Below are 14,888 nucleotides of genomic sequence, written 5' to 3'. Positions count from 1 at the left end.
ACCATTTGCAGGAAAATTTGGGTAACTTTAATGAAAGTTTGCAAGAAAGTGGTGGGGTTTTCCTTCAAAACATTCCTGGATTGAGAGCTTCCTTCCCAACAAAACTGATATCCTTGCTGGTCCTTCCAGGCTGTAGTTTCCAGGATCTGTTATCACAGGGACATTTATTTCACTGGGGACCAGCAGAGCCCTGCACTTATTTTAAGATCAGCTCATAAGTGTTGAGCCATTCCCCTTGTCTTTGTGGAAAGCTGAAAGATCTCAGGACCTTTAAAAGTTACTATTTTGAGTAATGTACAAATTTTGTGAATAGACTTCCCAGGGAGAATGGCTTCAGCAGGATATATGAATAATAGATGTGGCTCTGGCTTGATACCACAGTTACGGGAACAAAAGAGAAAAAAAGGGGAACCAAATTTAACCATTTCATATCGTAATGGTATGGCAACAGTGTTTGGAACCTTAAATCATTGTTGGCTCCCTTGAAGTTGCTACTGGTCAGCTCTGCACAGCAAGGACAGAGTACTCAGTTGTTCAGAGCTACTGTCTGTTTTACCATGTATTTATGATACTGGCCTGAGATGAGAGGTTTGTAATTATATGTCCCACACAGAAGTCACAGAATCTTTTACTGGACTTTAAAATATCCAAGTGAAATACTGGAGATAAGAGATCATATGTAACAAGGCACATATTCATTTGTAGCTCTCTCTCTCTCAATACACAGATTGAGAGAAAGAGAAAGAAAAAAAATCAGAGACACATACGTATCCATACATAGAGAAATATAGAGGTTGCCACCTGCTGAGAGGAAAGGCTTGTATTCCAATTGCAAAAGACCCCAAAAGAAGGGCAAAAATGAAAGCCCTGCAGAGTTTCTGTTCCTCCTTTGCAGTCTGTTCTTCCATTGCCCCATGCAAAGTGGAAGAGCTACAGGGTGCTGGCTGTGCTCACTGGGGACACCAGAGTAATCTGGTCAAAAATATTTAATGTAAAATGGTAAATGTCTGCAGTAACTCAAAATTATTCTACAGCAAAACTGCAGCAAGAAAAAGTTTACTTATTATTAACACAGCTAATAGCATTTTAGTGACATTTACATGCATAATAAGAACACAAGGGGTACACTAAAAAGTATTTACATAGTACTGCACATTAAAAACTTCAGTAGTAGCAGTGCTGTGTCATTGTAGATCAAAATCCATTAATGATTTTGCTGATGATACCGTTTATTAGCACCTGGCAGAGCCCCTGCAGCTAATCATTCACAGAACTGTCAGAACTGGGATGGCATCCTCCAGACCTTGCTCAGACCACTTGTCTCTTTGTCTTAGGATAAATTTACTTCTTCACTTCCCCAAATTCCTACCGCAACAGAAGAGAATAATTTTTCTAGTATATCCTCCACTCATCAAATTTTTCTAATTTTTGAAGGCTTGGGGGAGCAGAGAAAAGGTCTGAAACTTTCTGGCACTGCAGTCTGCAAAAGGGAGATTCTTAGTGGTTTTTTAACAATGTAAGCAGCCACTGTTTTTAACACTCTACTTAATTGACCACTTCAATATCTTTTAACATTATAATGAAGAATAGTGCGCGGCAGAGCTCTTCCTTAAGGCTGCGCTTTCTGAGAAGTTGAAGAAACACTACCTTGAGGAAAGGATTCTTTTAATGTGCCAGATTTGATGTTTATGCAAGATAGGTTTTCATCAGAAGCTAGTGCAAAGGACGAATATCGAACTGAAAGGTTCTGCTTTTAGCAGGGCTTATGCCTCACTTAGGATCTGCCATGGATAAATTCATTGCTCTGGGTTCAGGTGTTTCATGTTCAATAAACAAAATGCAGGGTTTGCAAATCCTGTAGTATTTTATGCATATTATCAAGCCCCTCTCAGAAATAGACCTTTCCAGCCAGGAGCAAGTTCACCTGCAGCAAAGTGGATGCAAATTCATCTACACTCTGAGCCAAGTTCTGATGTGCCTCTGATGCATGTTCTTGTCCATCTCTCAAACTGCTCGCCTCCACAGCCCTCACCTCTGAGCAGACCTCTGTCCTCCCATTGCCCTTAGCAGTCATCCCAAGGTTGCTATAACCAGATCACACATTTAAATGGGGGATTTTGTATAGAGGTAAGTGACCTACTAACACAGTAAAAGTTAGGTCATGAGAAAAAATAGGGTCAGGACACAGGAGACGGACAATGCACAGAGTGGTACAAATGCAGGAGAGGCTGTTGTTACCATAAAGAGATTAAATGTATCAATCTCCACCTTTGCACCACTGTAGAGAAGCCTCTAAGCCATACACTGGTTCATCCATGACAGCTGCCCATATCACAGACAGCAGCTCTTATGATATGAAGATGTTTCTCAGGAATGTTCAACATTGATCACAAGACCCTTTACTTTTCTGCTCTGAAAATGCACGCATAGATACACCTATGTGCACACTGCAGCTTACTCAGAAAATAGCTAACTCTTTTGCTAGCAAAAGGCTTTGTAAGACAAGAACAAAAGACATTCTGGACCTTTGGAACATCAGGAGAAAAGCAACACATATATGTATGGGAAAAAACTTCTTAATAAACAAAGTAGTGGAAAACACTTCCAGGTCTTCTAAAGACCCTATAATCAGTCATATGGCAACCAACAGGTCAGGGGGCTCAGCTTGCAGCATCTTGCAGAGAAATATTCATGACAGCTGGGGAGTCTGAAACCATAAGACTGTCAGAGCAGTCACAGTAGGCCAGACTGAATATCTGCAGAGCCTCGTTTCTGGCTGACAGATATTTAAGGAGACGTAAGAACATGGTACGTGTAGTGTGACTTTTCCCTTTTGTATTTTCTGGCAATCAGTAACTAAGACCTTTCAGAGCCTCAAGAAAGGATTGATGCCAACACCTACCGGCTTTCAGGAGTCTGGTTTACCTCCAGCCTCTAGCCATGACCGTGTCTTCCAAATGCCAACTCTTCTCTGTGCTATCAACTATCTAATCTTGCTGTAGGGGATGTAGCTCTGGGTCATCTGTCATTCTTGCTGCCCATGTGTGTACATTTTATAATTTTGCACCCCACTTGAGGTAGGACAGCCAGAACCACATGTATGCATAAAAAAAATTTTGTAGAAATATTTTCTGTTGTGCCCTTTATTCTCTTCCTGCTGGTTGAATCCAGCACCATGCAGCCCCAGAAGTCCAGCCATGTCTAGTTACAAAGAACTTCCAGTTTGCCACTTAGGTTTGGACAAAGGCACTTCATGGTGGCACATTCCCCTATCATCATCATCTACCAAATGGATTAGCAAAAAATAGAGAACGAATTTGCAAAGAGCAAAGTCTACATACAGGAGTTCTCATGGTGACAGGTCATTGCAGCAAGGTCTTTCCACAGCCCAAGGAAAGTAGCTTTTGATGTAATGGGGGTCTTTCCCTGCCATCCCATCCCTCTGATCCCCAGCGCTGCACCCTGTGCCTACTTCAGGTTGACTCATCTTCAGAGGTAGGACTAGTTGATTACAAGTATCTTTCTCACTACCATCAGCTACTCACCAGTTCCCTGACTGCAAAGACCACAAAGTACATCAAGGCTTTCACCATGCAAGAAGGCAGAATTTTAAAAAGGCACCCATTTGCAGGAACAATGGAGTTCCAGGAATGATAGCAGTGGGCCCAGAACATCCTGTGCTTTCTAGGGCACAGTACAAAACATGCACAGGTTTCCCGAAAACTTGTGGGAGCAACACTTCACAGCTCTTACTGGCAATATGTGCTCATGTGGAAGGTAGTGAAATGAAACCTATGGACACTGATTGCAGAACAAAATGTACTGTATGTGCACTACTCACGCAACCATACATTGCTCCAGCACACGTCTGGAGCTGAAAGTGTAGAGACACCTTTGAGAGCAACCTCATGTTAGAAAACAACTCAGCCCTTGCACCCCCAATTCAGCCCATGCGGAACCTCATGCTTTGCACTCTGGCTCATGAAGTTGTAGACCTCAGGTTTTCTAGGTGAGAAAGGTAGCCATAAGGTACCCAGAGTTCACTGTACAGAGAGCATCCCATTACTAGTCAAGTAATAGGGAAACACGCTTGTGAAATAAGACCTCGTGACTGTGTTTACTTAGGCAACATCTCCGTGCAAGTATTCATTGATCTGTTGTCCCCGGGGGCCGTCCCAGATTGCACGTCGCCTGCCCTGTTCCGGAAGAATTGCCACACATCAAGAGGCTTCAACTTGCTTCCTCTTTACAAATTTGATTTTGATATGATTGTTGCTCACTTGACAACAAAAAGCTCACCCTAGCTGAACTGATTCAGTTTTCAACTAGAGCGAGTCAGCAATGCTGTGAAATTATATAAGAGGAAAGCACCCGAGAACATTTAGAATTTGCTTCTGGAAATACATCCTGGAAGAAACCAAGTCAAATGGCCATTATAATCACTCATGTCTTAAAGTTCAATGTGGCCTGCTGATGTATATTTTCAGATGTTTCTGCAGTCTCTAGGATATAGGAATTTGGGAATCCTGGCTTAAATTACTGATTACGACATTTTGCAGGACATCTATTGCAACTAACATTACCTGCATATTTTTCTCCTAACAAATACAACAAGGAACTTGTTCCATGTTGTGGGATGCTTCCAAGATACATTTCTTCAAATCTGTTGGATGTAGGAAGCATTTCCCTTCAATAGCCTCAGTCATCACTGCACTCCACATAAAAATACTGAGAGCCACGACACAACAGCTTATGCGAATGGCAGGCACATCAATATTGCCCTAAATATGACGTAGAACTCAGTTAGGCTGGGTGGTAGCATGACCTGCTCAACATAACAAGGTATCACGGGAGAAGGCTATTTTTTTAACGAAAATTGTACACCAAGTTTCTTATATAACAATTCTTTTCAGCAGCTGGAGTTGGAGGAATATACTGTCCTATTCCTGCTGGTAAGGTTAGGACTATCAAATCAGTGGCTGTGCATTCATCCAAGTCTAACCATGTTACAAACTTCAGTGAACAGGGAAGGTAGCTGCAGCAGTGGACACGCAGTGCAATTTTTTGCATCAGTCTTCCACTTACCTCTCCTTTCAGCCCTGGCTCCTCATTCTTCTGTTTCCTTGGTGGGTTTTTTGTTCGTTGTTTTTTCATTTGATTGGGGGGGTTTTGTTTGCTTTTAATAGACTGTTCTCTCCACTTTGTCAAATTTGAATATATGATACGAAATTAAAGTTTTCTAGTGGGTGGTCTTATACTTTTGTGGTCTGCTTCCAGTTTTCTTTTTGTGAAAAATTGAATCAACACTTTGACAAAAAGAAGCCATGTCTTCAAAAATTACAGTTCCTTCCCCATTTGTGATACACAGTAAATATTCATTTTATCATATATCCAGAGGTCTTATCATGTATCCAGTAGCACTAGAGACTGAAACAACTTGAAATACTTCCCTATTTGAATATTAAAGAAAAACAAACTTTACACAGAATATGGCCCTAGTTTAAAGAAAAAAAAATCTAGGTTTCATGTTTTTAACAGATCTCTTATTCTACAGGGTTAACAGTGTTCAGTTAGAGTACATTTTGCTTTCTCAGTTCATACAGCATATCTAAGTATCTATCAAAAAAGACAGCTGGTACCCATCTGTCTGTTCCCAATGACACTTACACTAACTTTACCTCCTTTTTTAGCTGCTTATTGCCTCCTTTCACATATCACATGCTGTTCACTTCAAGGATGTCGCACTGTCTTTAAATATGCCTCAGATGCATCAGTTCCCAAAAATAATTCTCAACAGTGGTGAAATAAATAAGTTTCAGTCCATCGGTTTAAATCCCAACACATCAGCACAGACTTGAGGTGGAAAATAAGCCCATTCATGTGTGTCTATTTACTCATACAACCTTATGCAAAAAGGTTAAATAGACATGATCCAAACCAAGACATTTGGTCTAAACAACCTCAGACCTGGGCACTGAAAACATCTGACTCTGACCCTGTTTCAGGACTACCCGTTTCAGCACTGCACCAGCCAAAGGTGATGGCAGGGGGAACTCAGTCAACCATGGCCAAACTGGTTTGCTCAAGTTCAGTTCTTGAAGAATTCAGATGTATTTCTCAATGGCAAAGAGCCTAGGTCTCTAGGAGGGTTTATTTAGGCAGCATTTTGATTTCCCTGCAATATCTTTTAAATATCATAAGTAAGCTTAATATAATTTCTCTTGCAATAAAAAAGCAATATAAAACTATAATAAGCAAAGCAATATAAAAAGTGCAATGTAACTATGTGAAAAGCTACTGACATTTACACTTGCACTATTTTAAGATTAACTTGTGAAATTATACACTCACAGTTCTACAGTACTTGAGAAATAACAGGCATGCTAGTTCCTCTGGAGATCAGAGACTTAGCAGAGAGAAAAATACAAAATCATTGTACCTCAAAGGGAGTCCTTTGCTAAATGATATCAAAATACCCTACAAATCATTTGTTTCAAATCTTGAAGAAATCCAGATACTGATGGATTCTGCTAAAAACAGAAAGGTTTTGTCAGTGTTTGGGTGCCACAGTAGGCTGTGAGCAGCACATCAAGTCAATATGTCAAGAGCTCACCTGCTCTCCTGAGCAAAATTAAACCCTATGCTTTTCCAAGCTGTATGGATGTGGCACTCAAATCATACTCAGCTGAAGTAGGCTGAAGTGAGGGTAGTGAAGTGAGAATTTTAATCTCTTAACAGATGAAGATATCAAAATGTGTTCCTAACACATCTAAATGATAGCACTTAGACAAAATCTTTGGAGGTTTGGGAGGTTTTTTTGGACAGGATAGAAAGAATAATCTAAAGGAGAAGTTAAAAGGATATCTCCAGTCTCACCCAATGTTTAGAGGCTGTTCCCTTCTAGCTCCTGTGGGCAGTTGTTGTTCCAGGAATCTCAGACAAGTATGAAAGGGAAAACAACAAGGTGCCATAAGGGAGTTTTCGTGGTTACCAGCTCTCTCTTGAAATTTCCTGCCACATACATTTTAGAAACATATAGTAAGAAGATGGCTACATTCCACCAATATATGAAGACTGTAGATTAAAACCATGCCATATTTCTACTGGAAAACGACTGTTCCCTTCTATCCACTACTAGGAGTTTACCTGAACTAATCATCAAAGCAGCAGTATAGCAGTGACTTTGAAGGTCCTTCCAGGAAAAGTCTCCCTACTTTAGGAAACCCACAACAGAAATCCCAAGAGCTAGAATTAATCAAACTGCTTTTTAACTGTGGGTGAATGAAATTTTGGGTTTCCTGGAGTTCTTTTTAAAGCAGTCTTAAATATGAAAATCTTATGAATCTGAGGATGGATACAGTCATCATTAAAAGTTTCCCCGTGAGATTCACAGCCTCTTACTATGAAATAGCAATGAAACTTTCTTCTCCTGAGATGTAAACCTCTCTATACTGTGGCTTGAAGCAGGCTATCTTAATGTGCTCATTCAAAATAGTGAAAAAAGAAAAAGGAAATATTTGCCACACACAGAGTGATATTTGATATTGCCAAGTGATGTAAGAAGAATTTGTCCATTTGCATGCACAGCATCAATGTTACTCACCTGACAAAGACACACTTTAGTTTTTTATCTCTGACCCATGACAGCCTTCAAAAAATATTTACTGCCACTGTCTCTGCAAACTTCAGATTTCTGAGCATCTCCCAATCTATTGCCATTGCACAAAACTCTCACAAAAAGCTACCCTATGTGCCAGCAAGCACTCAGCATCCATGCTGAAAGATACGAGTTCAGCCCAGACCTTACAGGAAAGAAACTCAATGCACTTTTCTGATGGTCACATCTCCACATGAATGGTATTTCCTGGGGTGAGATTAGAACTTTCAAAATGCACTTGCTTAATAGCACCGTTTTTCAAATCCAAAAGGAACTTCTAGGCCTCTGCATTTGGTGTGTGAGAAATGTCAGCACAGACAACACTTTCCAAAGTAGTGAAGATGGCTATTATAAAATGCATTAGTCAAGCCTTAGAGTTAGCCCAATCAACTTGAAACCAAATCACCTATGTGAAAATACAGCATTTGCTTATACGCTGTTTTCAAACAGATGGCCAATTTAGAGATAAGATTTGGATTTTGCCTGTTCAAAACCTCTTAGAATCATAGAATCGTTTAGGCAGGAAAAGACCCTTAAGATCATTGAGTCCAACCATAAACCTAACATTGCCAAGTCCGCCACTAAACCTAACATTGCCAAGTCCACCACTAAACCCTCTGTACTTCTGATGCTGAGAAAATGCCCCAGCTGCAGTTTTCCAGGAGGTGTTCTCCTGTTTCTGCAGCGCTTATGTCTTCTGGGATTTGCAAGGTGCCTGCCAAGACAATGCTGCATATAAACATTCAGCCTCCAGCCATTATGTCTTTGACCTGGATTTGGAAAAGTGACCACAATTTAAAACTCATCAATCCACATAGAATCAGGTATTTCAATATTTGCATTATCTGGTTCCTCTGGTCTTTTCTTGTAGGCTGGTATTCAACCTACACAGTATCAAAACTTCCACAGACAAGAGGGAAATGTATTCTGCAGCCTCATCCCTTCATGCAAATACTCCTCTGCTTGCATATTAGCCCAAAGCTGTTTGACTGTAAGTTGGAGTGTCTGCCCATCTGGGGACAGTTTGCACTGGGATACATGTACAGTTACACAGTGCAGTGCAGTGCAGAAATACAATCTTGGTAGACACAGTTGCATTTTGCTAGAAGCAGCAATAGTTGCATCCATTAAAAGAATCTCCAGTGTGCTGCCTCAATCCATTACATTGCAAAATAAACACTGCTTTTTGGCAGAAACAGAAATATGATAGCTAGTTAAGGACGGAAGGAGGGAAAGTCAGACAACAGAAAAAAAGGAGCTGAGAAAAGCAGAAGGGAATGGGAACAGTAACACTTCTTCAAATAAGACTCAATTTACAGCTGCTGCAAAAATACAACTGTCTTAAACTTCTGAGAAAGTAATGAGTTCTTCAGGCCCTAAAAGCATGGTTTGCAGAGGGAAGAAAGCTGCATCTCCTGCAGCAGATGCAGCCACGTGTGGGAAGATCCTAAATAATAGATTTCACCCAGCCGTGGGATCTGCTGACAGGAGTTTCCCCCAGATGGTGGCACCCAGCTTGGTAAGCCCCAAGGTGCAGCACCAGGTGCAAAGCCTCACCAGCCCCCCCAGACTCCATGTCCTCCAGCTGTGGGGAGCATCCAACCCCAGCTCCACTGGCATGCAGTCCCTGGCATATCTACTCCTTCTCTTAGGATTGTCAAGAGAAGTCTTGTATATTTGGCCTTGCCATGCAAACATCTCGCAGATAGTAGCAAATCACATCTTCCTCCTCCCAGTGCTGTTATCCCAAAGAAATGGGAAGACCTAAGAGCCATTTTTAGCCTTTCAGCAACAGGAATGAGAACACCATGGTCTTCATGACTAGAAACAAAACTGAAGCTAAAAGGGTTGGTACTGTTTACAGAAATGGGGTAAAAAGGGAACAACTTCACTTTATTAATTTTTGTTGCCTCTTGCTCTTTTTTCTGCTCTCCATGGTGGAGCTGACAGGGAAACAGGCATGGCATGGCTCACTAGGGCCAGCCCTCAGGGTCACCAGAGGGTCTCTCATCCCAGCCTAGGCTACCCGCTGTGGCAGTCCCACATAAGGAGACCACCAAAACACACAGGCCTAAGAGTACTTTACCACCTTCCACAAAGAGGGCCAGCAAACGCCCAGGTGGGCTTACTGGGCTGTCCAGCCCTTCCCCCCAGCAGTGGCAACAAAGAGTCTGGTGAAGGAGGTTTGTCTGCCTTGCAGGAACAGATATGAGCAGATTCAGGCACAGGGATGTCTGGGAGGGCCATCTGCTCCCTTGCTTTGGTGCATACAGGAACTCACAGATGTGTCTGGAAGTATCTGAATTGAGATCACTGGCTGTATTAGGATCATGGGGTGCACAAAAATTAGAGAGCAGAAGATGGAGTTCACCACCAGTAGAAAGTAGCTCTCTGTTGCTCATCTTCTCACAGTTCACCCAAATCAATCTGAATTAATTTTCATTGTCCTGAGGTATTCGGAGTGTGGTTGACTTTAGAGAGCAACAGAGGTTTCCAGATTGCTTCCGGTTTACACTCCATCCAAGTTCCTGCAGAATCCAGATGCAGAGATTTCACTTCCAGACAATTTTCTTACTGGGAAAAACCCATAAAGGAACACTTCTACTGTTAGTTGCTTTCTAGACCCTCCATTCTGACTGGTCTTTTAAAAACAAATAATCTGCTGCAGTGAATCTCAGCTGCAAACTGATCCCAGGGGATCAATATATTGGAGTGATTTCAGTTAAGAACCCAAATTGTGAGATATTCTCTGCAATGGTGTAAAAAACAGTGCTGAATAATGCTCTTTTTCATTCTTAGACATATGTGCATGTTCCACAAGGAACACAATGAGTTCTACTCCTTTCACCTCTATGCTGTAGCATGAGGGGTTGTGCCCAACTCCCATGCCATCAGAGATGCAATTATTTGCTCTTTAAAAGCTCCCAAACGGAATTTGTGGGAAAATCTATTTTGTACTGTCTTCACAAAATAAATATCAAGGTATGCATCTTTAGGTAGAAGACACATGTTTAAAGGCAGTTAATAAATCCTCTTCTAAAGACAAGTATGAGAAACAGGTAATAGAGATCAGGGTCCCACAGTAGGTACTGGTGTTACAGCATAGCACTATCACTCTTTTTCCTCATTTTCAGCCTAAACCTCCCTTTATTCTACTGGGCACATTTTCCCTTAGAAAACAACCAGCTCTAATTAACAGTTATCTGCCACTAGCTCTCTTCTCCATCAGTGGGCTGAAGACACAGCCCGCTGAACTTCAAGCACTGGTTTGCAGCTTGTGTTTAGTCCATCTGAGGAAGGGCTTGCGTGCTTGGCAGTCTCTGAGTTGTTTATGCTTTCCCCTTCTGCCCCAACTCTCAGTTGTTCTAACAAGAACCATCATTCCAAGACATCTACCTGAATTAGGGGCGACTGGCACTTGTTTGCCCACAAGTCTGTAGTTTAGATCTGTGGGTGCCTGAAATCAACAAAGGCTTCTCACGTGAGGCTGATGGCAAGGCATGGTGCAGCTCAAGGAGCGAAAACTTTGGCCAACTGGACAGAATATCACTTCAGTGCTTCATATACAAAAAATCACAAGGGTTTTATAGCCTCTTCCATCTCAGTCTTTTCTTCTTTAATCAGAAAATTATTTTGCCATGTAACTGATACCTCTCATGGGAAGAAGTGCTAGTCTTGTGAAATAGAGGTACTCCAATCAAGGAAGGAGAGAAGTAAATTTTGGCTGAGATCAGTTTGACTGAGACAGAATATTTTGTTTAATTGATATACCCTGCAATACTTAATTAACACCATAAAATTTATAAAACATTTTCTCTCACCCGGCACTTAGATACTTATACATATACCCAACCCCTCAAAAATGTAAATGCAGCCTGATGCAACACATTTCCTTTGGAGACAAACTTTGTGAGCTGAATCAGAAGAGAAGTTGTCCATTCAAAATGCACTGCATATAGGGATGATGAATGTAGCAACAGGAAAATACCTTTAGAATTCAAATTACAGTTAACATAATGATATACTGGTGGTTATTACAGCAAACAAAATATTACAGTTATTAGAAAATAAGAAATTAGTTTTGACCAAATACTGCAATGTCTTCCTTTGATGTTTCCTGAAACAAAATGCTCTTTAAATTTTCTTCCATAAAAAAATATAACCTTTTGTTTCTTATTTCAAGTTAGGATAATAGAAAAAAAAATGCTTCTAATGATACCACTCCCTCAATAGGAATGCAGACAATTTCATTAGTATTTATGAAGTGTACTAAATTGATATAATTTATGAAAAAACAAGTGCTTCAGATGATATCAAGATATACATAAGGCTCCAAATTAATTAATGAGGATAAAGACAGTTTTTAAACACTTTCATGAGGACCATCTGTTGTAGAGTGAATACGCTCTTCAAGAAAAGTCTATAAATGTAATTAAATGCTGAGCAGTAGGAGGTGTCTGGATTAAGTTAGGAACATTAAACCCCAGTATTTTCCAAATTTTCAGCATCTTTTAAAAATCCTTTGTTAAAAGGTTTGCATTACAACATTTACTGGTTAGGTTCCACATGGCAGTACACAAACACACACAACAGATGACAAGCCCTACACTGAGGAGTTTAGCATTAAGGCAAAAATGCTAAAACCCCTGATGGGATCTAGGTACCTAAACCCAAGCACGGAGTTCTCGTCCAGACATCCCCACCTCCCTGGGAACACCAACATTTCTTCTGCAGCAGCTGGAAGCCAGTCAGAATACCAAAGGGCATCCAGGTTTTAGGGACTCTGAGTAATCACACTGCAAATACCACTACCTTGGGTGATCCATAGAGAGACAGTGCCAGGAGCACACCTAGAATTCATTTCCTTGCTCCTTAGTGCACGATACCACACAATACAGGCAAAGTTATCCTCTATCTTCATTTCGTGTTGTCACTTCTAACACCTGAGTTTGTACACTGGTACCAGTAAGGAGTTTCTCCCCAGCTGCAAAGTCTTCAGTACCTTCAGATGGAGAGAGGGTGGCCCACTGCCTTCCTGGCTCATCGTTTGTAATCCACTGCCATCTCAGGTCTGTGATTTCATGAGCAGAACTACCAATCCTTCACGCACCACACCTGTTCATGGAGCAGATGCTCACCTGACAATTTTACAAGGGCCCTTTTAAGGCAAGGTGACACCAATGAGCGTTTGTCTCAATTTTGTAAAGGGCAGCTTTTTAAGAGCTGATTTCCAGGTTCCACCATCCCAGCACTGCAGACTGAACCAAGAACGATAATAGCCACTCCAAGTGGTGCCATCCTTGCTCTGAATTGGATTACCAATTTACCAAACCCCTTCATCTTTAACATGTGAAGAACTGTTGGAACCTGATTGCTGGCTTCTGTGATTGGCAGTGGGCATGAGTTTATGCACCTCACCAAACAAGAGTTTAAATGATGCCACTGAACAGCTGTGTGACGTGAAATCAATCACTTCATAAAAATCCCTGGTGTTTTCTCTAGTAAAACTAAGATCTGTCCCACTGGCACATTTTGAAAAGCACTAAAAAAATGTTTTTATCTGAATGGCAGATAATAGATGAATTCATGCTTAACTTTCCATTTTATTCCATTATTCCATTTTAAAAAATTAGTTTAAAAAATCTATCATAGCAGCACAGTAATGATAATTGCAGTTTAATTACCCATAACTGATTCTTTATGCCCTGAAATAATTTATTCTCCTTTTATCCTTGTCTTTGATATCCATTAGAGTCATTACAACTGTGAGTCTATAATTACATACTTTGCATTTTAACAGTCTATGCCAGTTTGTGCTCTCTTCTTATCTCTCAGCTAATTTCATTACCAAAACATCAAGAAAATTTCCATATGAATTTTCCAGAAGTTCTTGCAATTTGACTGAGGTAGGTCTAGCACTTAATGAAGCCCAGAGAGACAGTTCTTAGGAAAGAGCTTCTGTTTGTGCCCACCAGTCTGGCTTTACCAGCTGCTCTGCCCTGTGTAGGCTGCACCATGATAGGATCTTCAGTAGGAAGTCTGTCTTCAGGTTTGGGATTACATTTCGGCAACAGGTGGAGGTTAGGACGCAACTAAGTGCTTGGGAGAAGAGAGGTTAGATTGTGCCCATCATGTTTGAAGATAAAACAAATGCTTAACCCTGCAATGGGGTTGAAAAAGCTCTTGACAAGGCTCTTCTAGGAGGACCCAGGTCCACTTTCTGCCTGGTGGCACCACCAGTAGAAGACATGGGGTTTCCAAAAACCAGGACTTCTCCTTGTTGCAAGTAGGCATGCTTTATGCCAACTAATATGCACATGTATCCTTAGCAGGGGTAGGAAATTTGGTAAAATCATTGCAAGAAAACAGAAGAGGAAAATGTGCATTCCCTCTTCGCTTCTGCTCTCCCACAGATCTCGCCTTGCTAATGGCTTCCTGTCTGAATTGCCAAAGTTTAGTCAGCATCAGCATCTGGCCCAGAAATGTGACTCTGTGGATCACACTCTATTGCCTTCATCAAACATCAGGGACACATCCATATCTGAAGGGGTCGAGATGGTTTAATGGTTGAGCTGAAGGATCTTAAACTAAAACCTGTTTTCTTACTATCTCTGACTCACTAAAAGCTCCTAAACACACCATTTACTCTCTTCTGTCTTTCAGCTTTACCTGTTTGTAAGAATAGAGTCTTGCTACTATACTGACGAGACTCAACCAAAAACTGTCTGTAACTTCCTGGTGACAAGAGTCGACACAAACAGTATTTTACAATCCCTTTGCTCCAACAATTGTTTGAGAGCCCAGAAAGCATTTTCTCCATGGCTAACGTGGCCTGGGCAAAATTGCTTGGGAGATGCAAATAGTAAAATAAAATGGAAGTGCGGTAATGCCTTTTAAGGGACTAATTATGCTGAACGACAAACATGAGGTTGTGAAATAAAAATTTCACACAGAGGGTAAATAAAATCTGAGTTGTATACAGCAGTTGGAGCAAATTAATCTGACCTTCCTGTGCCACATATTTACCCCATAGAATCACAAGAGCTTGAGAATAAAACATTAAAAGTGAATTTCCTGTTAGAATATAACAAAGGAAAAAACCCCGTCATTTCCTCAGCTGGAAAGGGCATACTTTGATTGAGTCAGGGATTTCAACGAAACACCTTCTCTCCGGAGTTTATTATTGTTTAGACCAAGAGTGAGATAAACCAGAGAGGTAAGGAGAGTAAGA

The sequence above is a fragment of the Manacus candei genome, unplaced genomic scaffold (genome assembly GCF_025592945.1).
Source record: "Manacus candei isolate 608988 ecotype Guabito, Panama unplaced genomic scaffold, ASM2559294v1 h1tg000069l, whole genome shotgun sequence".
Classification (NCBI taxonomy): domain Eukaryota; kingdom Metazoa; phylum Chordata; class Aves; order Passeriformes; family Pipridae; genus Manacus; species Manacus candei.
Note: the sequence above shows the minus strand (reverse complement) of the source record.